The following is a 12,132-nucleotide window of genomic DNA, read 5'->3' as shown; positions in this document are numbered from 1 at the left end:
GGAAGTAACAGAACCAAGAACTAGAGTGAAATCTATCTTTGCCTCAAAGGAAATGGGGACTTGGGGAAAATCCCACCTAATTGTTTTGGTGCTTCTAGAACATGGCTGGATTTGTGGATAGTGGATTGGTAGAACTGGTAGATAGTCATCTGATCTTTGTACAGCACCTACTGTGAGTTGTGGGCTGTGATGAGCATTATGGGAGATTAAAATGAGGTAGAATTTTTGGTCTGCCCTCAACAATTTTGTCGTCTTGTTGAGGGAGATAATACAGACACAAATTCCATAGGGCTTAATAACAAAGCCACAAGTAATTAGGGTAGGGATTCTTAACCTGACACCTATGTATTTAAGGTATTTTCATGTTTTTATAATTTTCTTTAAAAAAAGACCCATTCACCTATCTGACTGAGGTTGGAAGTGCAAGGGCTACTTAAAGGCTTGATCTCATTTTGATTGAAGGAGCTTTGACCTACTCTGTTTCCAACCAAGCCTGGTGTGACCCTCCTTAGGCAATTTGCTGGCCACTGCAAAGGCCCATTATATTAACACCAAATATGGTTTGGAAATCTGATTGGTCTAGCTCATTGTGGCTCAGATTCTGGAGCCCAAGTGATCTGCCAGCTTCTGCTTTCCCAGGAGCTGGGATTACAGGTGTGCATCACATCATCCAATACAACTGCATTGCAGCTTAAGTTATTTCCTTTGTAACCCTAAGTATTTTGTTTTACATATTTAAAGGCATTGTTCTGAAGTGTCCACAGACTACATCAGACTGCCAAAGGGGTCCAGGACACACAGAGAGGTCAGGAATCCCTGAAATATGGGTTAAGTAACTCGTACTTTTCCCCTGGTTACCAAAATTGACAACTGCATGATTTAACATCTGTACTCCTTAAGCAGCATAGAAACAACTGAGCTGAGCAGCAAGTCCAAAAGAATACTTATTAATAACATCCATCTGTAAGGAACCCTGGCACTATATCTCTCCTCTTGCTGAACTCAATTTGTCTCAACAGCTTCTTGCCCTGTTTTCACATCACGGATCATGAAGCTGAACTGAGGGCACTTATTTCAATGCTGCTTGTCACAAGTGCTAAAAGTTGTTGTTCAAGACTGTGTAATTGACATTTGTATAATATGTAAAGTCTGTAACATCCTTTATATAGATCACATCTCCTTTGTGCAGTACTATAATCCTCTAAGGTAGATGTTATAGGCATTCTTATCCCCATTTTGTAGGCGAAGAAACTGAGGCTCAAAGAACTTTATGACCTGCCCAAGGTTAAAGTCCTTGACTGCTTTCACTATAGACTCTTCCTGCCTTTTTAGTATTCCAACACCTTATAGTTCCTCCCCTCCTCCTCTTCCATCCAGTGGCATTGGCCTGCTTGCTTCTCCTCCCACACAATGCTCTATCTACCTATTCTGTGCCTTTGAGTAACTGGTTGTTCACCATGTCTAAAGAGTCTCTATTCCCCTGCCTCTACCTTCTGTCTTCCTTGACTTCCTTTGAGCCTTGGCTAAAATTTCATCTTCATGAGGCCCTTCTTCATCCTCCTCACCTACTGCTAGAACCTTCCTATGAAATTATCTCCCATTTACATCTTTGTGTTTACATAGATGTACATATCTTGTATTACATAATTCTCTGCATGTTGTCTCTGAGAATGTTAACTCCCCAAGGGCAGGGACTTTGCTTTGCTTTTGAATTTGCATCCCCAGAGCTTAGCGCAGTGCCTGGCACATAGGAAGCATTTAACAATTGCTTATTGACTTCTGACTGACTTGGAGAGATTGAACATGAACCTCAGTCTTCCTGACTCCAAGCCTGATACTCTTAAACTGCATCTGAGAAATGGAATAAGGATCAGATTCTTGATAACAGGACTGTACCCATGGTGTGACTCCAGCAATTCACTATGTCTCAATTTCCTCATGTGTCAAATGAAGATAATAATATTTATATAACCTATGTTCCAGCATTACTGGGGGACAGTCCTTTACAAACCTCATAAAGTTAGGCACTTCTAGTATTCCCCCTTTTCCCGATTCTCCCAGTTGTTAGTGCTTGTATTTTGAATATAGTTTGCAACTGTTTATGTGTGCACGTTTCTCTTGATAAACTTTACGTTCTTTAAAGACAAGCCTTATTTAATCTTTGCCTTTGTTGCCCTGTGCTTGACATAGTTCATGGCACATGGTGCATACTTAATAAATGCTTGTTGATTATTTGAATTATTATTAAAATTTAGAGCTGGTAGGAACCTTAGAGGTCAACTAATCCAACCCCATCTTATTTTCAGTGACATGCAAGATAAAGCAACCCCACAATTCTTTACTTCTGTAAGTCTTTGGCAATGCTCTTTGATGAGGCTGAGGAAATAGTGACAACCTTTATACTTGGAGCAATTTTGAGTTTTTGGTCCTCATTTCTCATTGGGTCAGTGTGAATCCCCCTGGGATTTTCTTCTTTCTTCAGTGGGCTGGTCCTGTCAATGTGGAAGAATGAAGTTCTCTCTTTGTCTATTTGTGAGTAGTAAGAGTAAACTGGTGGTGGGGAAAGCCGGACCTGGTGAGAACTCAGCAGGAATTATTCTCCATTGAGCTCAATCCCTTGGCTTCCCTAGTTACATCTTTGTTTGGAGCTTTATCTGTAAACACTGTTAGGGAAATGACATAGCCCTAACCTGCTCCCCTTCTCAACACCTGATCATTTCCAGATCCATGTTTCAAAGATTTTCCCTAAACCCACCCCCAAACTTCGATGACAGAAACATTTCTAGGATATTCTGCAGGTGTGGGCTCCAAGCTTCTAAGATCACCCGGACTGAGTAGGTAGTGAGCCTTTCCTTTTCCTAACAGATTTACAAATTCATATGTTTCTTAGGGTCTGTGCTAACAACATTTCAGCACAATGGACTTCCCTTATCATTCCATGTATTTTATTTTATACATCTAAGAACATTATTTTGAGAAGTGGCCCAGTAGCTTCACCAGATGGCCAGAGGGGTTTTTGATGAAAAAAAAATTCAGAACCATGCTTTAGCATGCAGGTGCTATGCAGGTGGTAAGATTCATCCACTGGAGTTATACTTAGGTGATTGGGAGAAACCGATAAACATCATAAGCATTCTGCTTTGATGAGATCCAAAATAACTTGGCAAAGTCCTGATTTTCTGGGCTCTTTTCCACCAAACATGTTTTTGTGTTTTCCCTTCCTATTTTCTTTGCGATCATTTCCAAGGATTTTTTTTCCTAAGCATTTGCTTCTTTCCCTGTAGGTTTCTTCTAATAAATGTTTTAAGTTTCACTGCACGCCACATGCCCTCTGCTCAGTTTTAGTTTAGCTTTATTCTTCGTTAAAGCCACGACTCATTAAATGGTTGGGGGAGGGGGCAAATGGTAAGGAGAGGGAGAGCAGGGGGAAAAAGTAAGCCTAGTGTGAAATGGGGGGTCAGCTCCAATATTGAGAGGTGGTCAAAGGGCCTCATAGCAAGAATCATTAGAGTGATATTTTTTAGTTTTCCCACCTTGTAGAGAGACAGTAAACATTCCCTTCATGAGGCTGACCTTTCAAATACTCATTAAATTTAATGAGTCTTGATTTTTTGTAAAAGAAAGAAAGAAAAATAGAAAGATCACCAAGGCATATTTGCTAAAGGATCCATTTAACAAAAACACTTAATGAGATGAAGACGTGCAGTGACAAATATTAGTAGGGGGCACAAAGTCTTGGGTTCTTTCTGACAGCTACAACTTTCCCCTATCTTTTCTTTTTCACATTATTCCCTACTCAATCACTCTACAGTATAGGTAAATTTGCCAGCTTACCTGGGCAGCTAGAGATGCAATGAATAGAGCACTAGACTTGTAAGTCCTTCCACAGACACTTGTTAGCTTCATGACCTCTTTACCTCAGTTTCCTCCTTTGTAAAATGGGACAATAACACCTACCCACAGGGTTATTGTGAGGATCAAATGAGATCACATACATAATATGCTTTGCAAACCAAAAAATGCTTTATTATCATTATTATTATTATTCCTGATTAACATTATTCAATTTCCTAGCTCTATGTCTTTGCTCAGTCTATCCCTCATGTCTTGAATGCTCTCACTCCTCCCTTCTACCTCTTGTAATCCACAGCTATCATAAAGACATAACTTTGTTGCCATTTCATTTCTCCTGAGTTTTTGAATTGTTAATGATATCCCCTCTTGAAAAATGATGATGATGATGAATACCTATAAAAACTTTGCTGAATATATGCTGTCTTCCCAGTGGAATATAACCTCCTTTAGGGCAATACTTGTTTCAGTTTTGTCTTTGTATTTTGGATTCTAGAGCCAGGATAAATGGAGAGCCTATGTTTGTGATTTCATTGACCTAGGGGAGTTCCAGAAGACTTAACCCTTCTCTCAGTGTATCTCAACAACTTCCACTGTCATAGAGGACGTGTCAGATACATGGCCCACAACACTTCCAGGTGCAATCAAAGCAGATTAAAATATAATTGGTGGGGCAGCTAGGTGGCACTGGATTCAGGAGTACCTGAGTTCAAATCCAGCCTCAGACACTTGACACTTAACTAGCTGTGTGACCCTGGACAAGCCACTTAACCCCCATTGCCCCGAGCAAAAAAACCAAACAAACAAAATATAATTGGCAAATATTGAACAAAATAAACAAAATATAATAAAAGGTAGATAACATATTTCTAAACCAAGTCAATATATGACCCCCAGAAATCCATACCTATCGATTAATAAAAACAAGAGGCTAGCTGACTTGCCCCAGGATCTGTCAGTCCTACTATGTGCCATACACAAAGTCTGTTCTGGAGGCAGATCTTGAAACCAGGGCTTCCTGCTTCTGAGGCTAGCGCTTTATCCCTTACACTACACTACATGCTTAAGAAATATTGAATTGAATAGCACAGTAGCAAATCCAGATGTGTTTCAGGATGAGCTATACAAAGACATCAACAGATCTGCTAAGCAGCAGTCAGGGAATCACCCTAACTTCAGTAGGACCACATCACCCTTTCACTCTAAACCGCAATAAGAAACACTGAAAGTGATTGTTCCTTGTATAATTCTCCAAATTCTCCAAAGCACTGATCAGACATCATCTCCCTTGAGTCTCATAACCAATCCATTCTGTAAGTATTAGTATGCCTCTGTTACAAATGAAGAAACCAAGGCTCAAATAGCTAGTGACTTGACAATGGTCACATCATATCAAAGATGGGAATATACAATCTGTACCCAGAGATTCAATGCAGTTTTAAGCTTTAATGGCTATTAAAATAATAATAGGTATTGAATTAGCTATTTAAAAACTATTAACCTTAAAACCACATGGAAACTTTGGGGGGATACCCTGTATGTGTGACGCATGTCTCACCTCTTTGAGAGAATTCCACATGCAGACTGATCTCTGATGCATTATGCATTGGAAAGCTGATCTTCAGTGGATAACCAGAGGTTAGAATCCCTCAGCACAGAATAGTAAGAAGGACAAGAAGCATCTCTTTATAAGAGCAGACCACAAGTGATGAATGATGACTGATGAGCTCTGCAGGGGGTCAGGGGTGGCTGATGTACTGCATATAATGGTGTGTGCTCCCCAGGGTGGAGGCAAAGTTGTAGCAATAATGATGGACAGTTCTGGTTTGGCCAACTATATCCCACAGGATATAAGTATCCCATATAACTTGTATCCACAGGGCCTCAGATGGCAAACCAGGAGAACCGAAACTACGGAAGAAAGAGCCAACCAGTAGATTAGAGCCTGGAATAGAAATGAGGAGCCAACGCGGGCATCTAGGTGGGGTAGTGGATAGAGCACCAGCCCAGCGAATTCCGAGACGCCCAGAGTTCAAATCAGACCTCAGACCCTTGACACGTACCATAATCTGTGGTGACCTGGGCAAGTACACTAACCCCACTTGTCTCACCCAAAAAAGCCAAAACCGCACAACCAGAGAAGAAATAGGAGCCCACCACTTTCCGATGGAATCTTCTGTGGGGAACCCTCCACTCATCAAAACCTCTGACCCTAGGCTCCTTCCCCAAGTGCCCAACTCTGAAGGTGAGCTTTGTATCTTGTCATTCTGGGGCTCCTGACACCATGCCCCTCCCCCGCTGTGTAAACAATAGTCCTTCCTAGCTCCACTTAGTGTTCCTAAGCCGAACATAACTAACTAGGATGGTGAAATGGTTAGAGTATTGGACCTGAAGTCATCTGTGTGGCCCGGGGAACTCACTTAACCTCTCTAGGTCTCAGTTTCCTCATCTGTAAAATGGGGATAAAAATAGCCCCACCTTCCAGGATCATTGTGGGGATCAAATGAGAAATTTGTAAAGTGTTTTGCAAACCTTGAACACTATATAATTGCTAGATGTTGTTGTCATCTTTCTCATCACAATGTAAACTCTTTGAGGGCAGGGTCTTTTTTTCTTTTATTTGTAAACACTGAGCTTAGCACAGTGCCTGGAACATAGTAAGCATTTAATAAATGTTCTGCTTGTCTGTCCATCCATCTGTCCATCTACCTATCTACACATAGTTTTTTCTTTCCTTCCTTCCTTCCTTTTCATCTGTCAATAGATAAAAGAATGATAGATCAGAATAGGAATACAAAAATATACAGAATTCTAAATGTGCAAGAACTATGGGCAATTATTCATATTACAAAACAATTTTTTGCCTTCTAACCCCCATCAACCAACAATATAATAAATTAATGAGACATTATTTCCTTTATAGAAAGCGATTCTGAATTTCTCCTATTAAGTTATTTGTTTAATTTGTCACTGATCCTACCCTTTGGTTTTTAAAATTCACCAGTTTACTTGGTATGGACATGAGATCAAATAATACTGAGACATATCTTAGTAATTAGCATATAAGTTAATGAGGAAGCATAGTTTAAATGACAAAAAATTATCTTTATATGAGTGAAGGGATGGATAGATGGATGGATGGAGGGAGGGAGGGAAGGATGAAGGGAGGAAGTAAATGAGGGAGAGATGGATGGATAGGCCTGGCTATGTGCTAGGATCTATGATAATTCGGTTCTGGGAATACAAATACAAAAAGGAAGACAGTCTCTGCTCCTCAAGGAGCTTACATTTTAATAGGGGAAGACAACACATGAACTTTCCAGTAATGGTAGAGATAATTTGATTACTGTTCCCTGAGTTAGAGGTGGTAGCAGCATAGGATGAAGATGGCCTAGCAATACTGTAATGGTTCTAGGCTGGGATACCTATGATGAGCTTTCACTTGCAGAAGTCCAAGATCCCAAGGTGGAAGCTAGAAGGCTGAATTGGAAGTATGGTATGAGGATGACTGGAGAATCCTCAGATATAGTGAGAGATCAAGAAAAAATTATCTGATGGAGACTCTCACAGGTGATTCTTTTTCGTGTGTAAAGGATGATGAAATGAGGGTAAAGTGCTCTTAGTCACCTGCACACAGACTTAGCCACTTTGTTGGCTATATATAGGCAATACTTTTTTTTTTTTAGCAACAAACATTTATTTTATTTTCCATTTACATGTAAGGGTAGTTTTCAACATTAATTTTCATAAGATTTAGAGTTCCAAATTTTTCTCCCTCACTCCCTCCCTTTCCTCCCCCCTCCACAAGATTGAAATCAGGTTATATATATACAATCCACAAGTGTTCTTTTTATCAGTTCTTTCTATAGGGGTGCATAGTAAGCTTCCTCATTAGTTCCTTGGGATAGTCTTGGATCATTGCACTGCTGAGAGTAGTTAAGTGATTCACAATTGCTCATTGAACAATACTGCTGTCCCTACTCCCAATGTCCTCTCAGCTCTGCTCACTTCACTATACATTGATGTTCATTAGTCTTTCAAGGATTTTCAGGGATCATACTGTCATTTCCGGTAGCACAAAACCATTCCACTACAACGATATAACACAGCTTTTTCCATCATTCCTCAATTGATGGACATTCCCTCGATTCCCAATTCTTAGCCTCCACCAAGAGTTGCTATAAATATTTTTTGTATAATTTTTCCCCCTTTTCTCTTTTTCATGATTACTATTGTTAACTGTTTCCCTTCCATCCTATTCCCTTCCCCATGATATTTATTCTATTATCCATCTTCTTTCAACCTCTCACTCTTCAAAAGGGATTTGCTTCTCTGTCCCCTCCCCCACTCTGTCCTTCTTTTTTTGCCCCTCTCTCTTTATCCCTTTCCCCTCCTATTTTCCTGCAGGGTTAGAGAGATTACTCCACCCAATTGAGTATGTACATTATTCCCTCCTTGAGCTAATTCTAATGAGATTGAGGTCTTTGAGCCAATTTTGATGAGAGTTAGGCTCATTTACTGCCCAGATTAAATAGGTTATTCCACCCAGTTGGGTGTGTCTGTTAGTCCCTCCTTGAGGTAACTCTGATGAGTTGAAGATCTTTGAGCCTTTTCTGAGGAGTTTAAATTCATTTACTGCCCTGCTCCTCTCCCATCTCTTCCCCCACTCCATAAGCCTTTTCTTGTTACTTTCATGTAGGATTTCACTTCTGCCCTTCCCCTCCCCCAGTGAATTCCCTTCACCCCTCAATTTAACCCTAAAGATGTTATCATCTAGCTAAGTGACACAGGGGACAAATCATCACCCCTGGACCCAGGGGGATCCCAGCCAAAACCTGGCCTCAGACACAAGACAGTTACCCACTGTACAACCCCAGGTATGTCCCCCAGCTCCAATTTTTTTATGGTTCTATAGGGTCTTGTATTTGAAAGTCAAATTTGCCTTTCATTTCAGGTCTTTTCATCACAAATATCTGAAAGTCTTCTTTTTCATTAAAGTCCCATTTTTTTCTGCTGAAAGATAATGCTGAGTTTTGCTGGGCAGGTGATTCTTGGTTGTAATCCCATTTCCTTTGCCCTTTGGAATATCATATTCCATGCCCTCTGGTCCTTTAATGTAGAAGCTGCTAGATCTTGTGCTATCATGACTGGGGCTCCACAGTACTTGAATTCTTTCTTTTTGGCAGCTTGCAATATTTTCTCCTTGACCTGAGAGCTCTGGAATTTGGCTATAATATTCCTAGGAGTTTTCTTTTTGGGATCTCTTTCTGGAGGTGATCAGTGGATTCTTTCAATTTCTATTTTAGCTTCTTCTTCTAGAATTTCAGGGCAATTTTCCCTGAGAATATCTTGGAAGATGGTGTCTAAGCTTTTTCCTTGTTCATGGTTTTCAGGTAGACCAATAATTTTCAAATGATCTCTTCTGGACCTATTTTCCAGGTCGGCAGTTTTTCCCAGAAGATATTTCACATTGCCCTCTATTTTCTTTTTAATTCATTTGGATTTGCTTTATTGTGTCTTGGTTTCTCATAAAGTCACTGGCTTCCATTTGTTCAATCTTAATTCTCGGGCAATTATTTTCATCAGAGAGCTTTTGTATCTCCTTTTCCATTTGACTTTTCAAGCTGTTGACTTTTTTCTCATGTCTTTCCTGCATCACCCTCATTTCTCTTTCCATTTTTTCCTCTACCTCTCTAACTTTATCTTCAAAGTCCTTTTTTAGTACCTCTATGGCCAGAAACCAATTTGTATTTTTCTTGGAAGGTTTAGATATAGAGGCCCTGATGTTGCCATCTTCCTTTGAGGGTGCCCTTTGGTCTTCCTTGTTACTGAAGAAACTTTCCATGGTCCTCACCTTTCTCTGTCGTCTCATCTTGCCTTTCTTTTATTAGACTTTTAGCTCCTTAAAGTGGGGCATTGTTTGCAGGCTGCAGTATCCCAAGCTTAAGAAGTCCCAGGTGGTATGATTTAAAGAGAATCAGGTTCTTCCCTCGCCCGGCCTGTTTCCTGGTCCTAGATGACCCCAGACCAACTTGCCAATCAACCAGCTTTGTGTGTTGTGGTTGTTAGCTCCGACGAGCCTGTGCCCCTCCCCCACCTGGGCCACTTCTACTCAAGCCTACAACCTGGTTCTCAGCAGGGGTGTAGAATCTAAGTTCTGCCTTAGCACCAGTATAGACCCCTGTAGTCTCTCCCCTGCCCAGGGCTCAGCCCACTCACCAGACTGTGAGCTTAGTTCCAGACAACACTGGTGCTTCAGCTGATTCATAGGCTCTGAGGGTCTCCTTCTCTGGTGAGGACTTCCTGAGACTGGATCTGTGTCAGGGTGACTGTGGGGTTGGGCCTGACTCCTGTTATCAGCACAGCAGCTCCCTCCTTCTGACCTTCCAAGCCATTCTTGGTTAGAAGATGATTTCAGCATATACTTCTGTGAGTTTTGCTTCTCTGGGTATTTTCCTATGGCATTATTTGTATGTTTTTTGGAGTGATCGTGTCATGAGTTCGGGAGCTCACTGCCTTTCCTCTGCCATCTTGGCTCTGCCCCGGAAGTCCCACCCACTCCAGCAATACTTCTTTTTAACAGTACCTTTCTACTTTCTGGGAATCAGTCTATTTTTTTTTTTTTACCCGTGTTAAGGATCCAAATGTTTCACTAAGCCTTAGAAAAGCAAGTCCACCTCACTTATGGGTAGTGGATATTTTGATGCTGTCCAGCCATTGTTCTCAGTGAGAACTGCTCTAATCAGGGGTCCAAGAATGGGTTGGGGTGAGACATTGAAGATACCAATACATTTTATTTCCATAGCAGATGCTTACTTTCCCACCCCAAAGGGATGCAATTACTGAGGGAAATTCATTAAGGTACAGTGGGCCTAAGGATGTGCCCACATCCCCAAAATTTCTATTTTAAATCATCTTTTTAATGGTAATGTTCTAAGACATGAGAGAATGGCAGAGAACAGACAGGAGCGGGTTGGCAGCAGATCTTTCTCTCTCTGCCTTTGAGTTAGCTAAGGCTCTTCAAAGCCAGCTTTCACTCAGTGTTTGTATAGATCCTATCTCTGAATTCTCTGTGAAGAAATTCAATAGCAATTCCTTGAGTAATTGCCAGTCTTTGCTTTCTTTTTTGCTCTCATTAATCCAGATGGTCCTGTGGTGAGCCAGAGGGGGCAAAGCGTGCACCCGGGTGAGGTGAACAAACATTCTTCCAGGACCCTGAGGGAGGAGGGTGGGGCTGAGCTGTCGCAATACTTTGAATGAAAAAAAAAAGTCATTTGCCAAATGATGTTCCCAGTGCTCAGTGAAAGTTTGTTGTCTGGGTACATCCAAGCTCTTTAGCTCCATAGGGTAATTCATTACGTCTGAGCTATTTCATTTCTTAATATATTGGCACAATGGATAGTGTTGGATTTGGAGTCATGAAGACCTGAGTTCAGATCCTACCTTGTACACTTACCTAGCTATGAGACCCTGGGCAAGTTATTTAACTTTTCCCAAGTTCAGTTTACTCAGCTGTCAAATGAAGATAACAATATCACTTACCTCACAGGACTTTTGTAAGGATCAAATGAAATAATATATGTAAAGTGCTGTGTAGACCTTAACAAACTAGATGAGTGCTCCTTATTATTATTATTTTTTACTACAACTACTACTATTGTTATATGGGATACAAATCAAGGTTGGAAAGCTGGACCGACTACTTCTTGGGAAACCAAATCTTTACATTCCTGGAGTCAAGGTTATGATAAAAAGCTACTTGTGTGGCTCTGTCTGTAGGTATTCATGAATGAATTCATGAATAAAGCATTTATTAAGTGCTTACTAATTACAAAGTACATCCAAATGGAAAAGTAAGACAGTCCCTTTCTCAAGGAGCTCATATTCTAATGAGGGAAGATAGAACATATGGAAGATTTAAGTTGAGTGTCAGATAGAAAGGTCCCATGGCCCTTAAGATGTAACAGAAAAACAGATGGCATTGCCACTTCTTTAATGTAATTTTCACTGATAAAATATCACTTGCTGATGTTGAATAATTTTATGATGTCAAGGACTTTGGTGACAAAAACTTTCTTTTCTGGGTCTTCAGTAGCTGTGGCTAGAGTGGGCTCTAGCCACATTGTCAGGCTGTATCTCCACAGGCATGGTTGCCTGGGATGTTGGTTAAGGTCACTTGGTTAGAAGCATTACTCTTCCCAAGGCTCTTGGGTTCAGGATCCTGGGCTGTCTCCATAAGTCTGAGGAAAGATGGTGCTCTGGTTGGAGGTGATGGTTTCA

The 12,132-nt window shown here is 40.8% G+C and overlaps 1 pseudogene; it reads right to left on the bottom strand.

Annotated features, from left to right (window-relative positions):
• Nucleotides 1–12,132, bottom strand: part of LOC122728683 — a 183,435-nt pseudogene that overhangs the window by 120,601 nt on the left and 50,702 nt on the right.

Source organism: Dromiciops gliroides, chromosome 5 (assembly GCF_019393635.1).
Source record: "Dromiciops gliroides isolate mDroGli1 chromosome 5, mDroGli1.pri, whole genome shotgun sequence".
Classification (NCBI taxonomy): domain Eukaryota; kingdom Metazoa; phylum Chordata; class Mammalia; order Microbiotheria; family Microbiotheriidae; genus Dromiciops; species Dromiciops gliroides.
Note: the sequence above shows the minus strand (reverse complement) of the source record. Positions and strands in the feature narration are given on the sequence as shown.